The sequence below is a fragment of the Buceros rhinoceros genome, unplaced genomic scaffold (genome assembly GCF_000710305.1).
Source record: "Buceros rhinoceros silvestris isolate BGI_N320 unplaced genomic scaffold, ASM71030v1 scaffold12107, whole genome shotgun sequence".
NCBI lineage: Eukaryota > Metazoa > Chordata > Aves > Bucerotiformes > Bucerotidae > Buceros > Buceros rhinoceros.
Genome location: NW_010421699.1, coordinates 96,237 through 99,661, shown reverse-complemented (window position 1 = coordinate 99,661; position 3,425 = coordinate 96,237). Strand labels below are relative to the sequence as shown.

The 3,425-nt window shown below is 41.1% G+C and overlaps 1 protein-coding gene across 1 annotated transcript in view; it reads left to right on the top strand.

Moving 5' to 3' along the window:
- IKZF2 (IKAROS family zinc finger 2 (Helios)) overlaps positions 1–3,425 on the top strand; it is a gene marked incomplete at its 5' end in the record, with an annotated part of 54,380 nt that overhangs the window by 42,746 nt on the left and 8,209 nt on the right. The window lies entirely within an intron of this gene.

Genomic DNA, 3,425 nt, shown 5'->3' with positions numbered 1-3,425 from the left:
TCAGGAATGAACAGAGAGAAATGTTGAAGGCTGTCTATGGTTTACACCCGGTTGTATGTTCTTCTCCATCTCTGCAAAGCAGAAACTCCAGGGAAATTCTTAAAGCGGACTGGAGAAGGATACTCTTTTTAGAAGGCCAAAGAAGCATAGCCCTAGGCTGTGCGAGGCTCAAAGGCCAGCTCCGCATAACACACAATGGCCTTGTGTCCTTCTCTCTTTCATAGTTGCTTAAAACATTGTTAAATTGCTGGTCCCACGGGAGACTTCACACCAGGGTCCATGGGAATATTTCCTGTCATTTCTCTGCACACACATACTTTTTTTTTAAATAGCAATATTGTGAGCTTAGGAGAGGAAATTGAGGTTGATGGAGTAATACTAATTTATACCAGCTGAGACTTAGCCCAGCGTCTGTCTGCACATAAATGTATTTATCAGCAAAACATGTACTGGGTAATTTTTGTACTACTTTTTTTTTTTTCCCCTATTCTCTCCTCACTGGAACAGCATAAACTTTTTTAATAGTACGTGTGGTTTCTTACAAATTAAGAAGCAGAAAGTAAAAAATAGGTAATTTGAGCACTACAATTGAAAGACCGATGACTTCAGGAAAATAGTCTTTGTTCTGAGGACCATCCATGTTTGTGCATTGAGAATCTGGGCTTAAAAACAGCACTGGGTGCTAACTGCAACTGAGGACATTGAGTGTCGGAGGTGGTGAACGTTTGTGTGGGCAATCCAAGAGCACACCCTGGTACTGGGAACATCCCTGAACAGAAACATACTAAGATGTGAGCTTTTAGAATCAGAAAGCCTTACCTGAGCTGAGACTGTGGGTTCACTGTCTAAAATGAGTTGCTGTATCAAAGCTAGTTGTAACATTATCAGCTGTTCTTTGGTAGCTGCCAAGGGAATGAAGTACAGGGAAATGCAACAGAAAAGGAATTGACTTTATCACAGAGTAAATGTGTACACACGAGCTTCTACTGCAGAGCAGCTGATTGGTGATAACTATTGGATGTGTGTGATTGGTTTGTTTTCCCCTTTTTATTGTGCTCCCTGTCTGTCCCTCCCCCCCCCAAAAAAAAACCAGAACAAAACAAAAACAACAACAAAAAAAACCCCAGATTGGGCTATTTATCCTTTATTTGTATATTTTTAAAGTAGAAATTACAACTAACATACCTAGAATTGACAAAGTAATCTTTAGCCTAACTCTCTGGGTTTCTGAATTGTGACATCTCACCTGATTGGTCTGGTTCGGCACGCAGTTTAAATGGTGTCAGAAACTAGACTATTTCCATCTCTCCCTTCTCCCGGGAAATCTACTTAACAAAATGCATTCCGATAGCTTACTCCCATCGTAAAACAAATATTTGTTTTACGTGATTCGGTGATTTGGTTGCAAAAGAGCCATGCTCTGGATTATAGAGTTGAGTTCTGAGGTGGGAGAAAGAGCTTGCAGGAGGAAAAGTAGAAAGGAAAATGCTTTCATTGGTGATAACTCTACTTTTGAAGAAGACCAAGCAGAATTTTTGCCTGACTTAGAGAAGAGCAGATATCTTTCAGCACTATTCATTTTTCATGGAAGAAAGGTTTCAAATTCCATCTAGAAAATTTGAAAGACATATGCCCAACAGTAGAATTATTTAATTATGACTTAATTGTCATAAGACGTACAAGTATCACTGGATTTGGGACTTAATCAGATGGCCATGAAAGAAATCAGGAGATTTTCAACTGATTTTCTGGGCAGGTACAGTCCTACAAAGCCAGCAGACCTTCAGGAAGTCTTCCTAGGAGGAATTTAGAGCCTTCTGCACTTCCTTAGGTCACTGCCACCAGCCTTGCGTGTCCCATCTACCAGTGGCTAGAAGTTCATGTGCAAACCTGGCCCATCGCAGCGAGGATGGTTATTGCCACTGAGCAGGGATCCAGGGTTTCATGCAGAGTGTGTGTGCATGTGCATGCAGATGCTGATTTTTGGTAAGGCAAAAGGGCAGTCAGACTCCAATTTCCAGTGAAAATCAACAGACGTGTCTTGTTTCTTCCAAAATCTCTTCAGTAAGTACTTGAATAGAACTAGCGCAGATAGGTCCTGACCCCGCACAGTATTTAAATAGCCTTAAAAATTTAGTCCTAGCTGTTTAAGTATTCCAGACCTCCCAGTCTGCACTGGGCATTAATTAGGTCACTTGAACACTGCATCCCATTTTGTTGCAACATTAGATTCATTTCATATTTATGCTTTTTCTTCCTCTCTTTCACTGATGCCAGCAGGACTGCCTTGTAAATGAGAAACCATTGTGTTTCTCAGGGGGAGCATCCTGTACAAATAAAAAAGCAGCAGAGTAAATCATTTTATAGCATATGGTAGATTCTAAGCCTCAAAGTACTCAGCTTTCTATAGCAGCGGAGGCACAAATGGAATCAAATGAATAAATTGCCATGTTTTCTTATTATGAATGTCTGAATTGAGAAGCTCACCTGAGCAGATACTCTGTTTTGTAATTGCCTGGTATTTGCTCTTCCTTACTAGAAAGAAGGCAAAGACAAGGCTTTTATCGCCACATTTTTCATATATTATGTGCTAGCAAACAGCTTCGTGTTTAAAAACAGGGGAGCGATTATTCCATACTAGGATCCTGAAGGCAGTAAAGTTAACCGGGAGAAAAGAAGGCTGGTAGCATTCATTTGTGTCATAGTCTCAGGGAGAAGGTGTCTGTGACACAACAGGCTGCTGTGGGGAGAGACCAAAGGAAGACCGGCAGAAGACAGGTATTTCAGTCCTTCTGTGCTACCTCTGTAGCACACTACACCACCTGTGATTTCACTAGATTTATCTAATACGAAGAATTATTTTGTTGAGCAAACAACAGGTTGCTCACAGTTGAGAAGTTGTAGGAATTCTAAGCAAGATCATCCTAGTTTCTGTTTCTCTGCCATCTGTTCTTCTCGGATAATTTTTACATCTTGACCATCCTATTTGCACATGGACTAGTGGCTGATCCTTCTCAAGTTTCTCTTGCTACCCTCTGAAGTTGAATGTGGGACAATTAGGCCATGTATTAAATTCATGGCAGCAGAGCAGAGCTACGTGCGGAGTCACACGTGACATATATTGCAAATGACTCACTCTCTTGGCCTGATCTGCAGCATGGTACTGTTGACCTTCTTGGTGTTTGCAAGAGGATGCTCAACAAAAATGAAGTACTTCTGAGGAATTTAGTGAATAGCTATGTCAGCAAGCATCATAAAACTCTGCATGTGTCAGTCACTACCCTGGTTAGAAGCCTGTGCAATTCCTGTGCTTCATTTGCTCTTGCTCCTTATTCCTTAACCCAACAAGCAACGAAGAGTGAAGTAAGGACAGAAGGGGTCGTTGGTTTCTTGTTGTTGTCTCAAAGACAATATATGAGTATTCC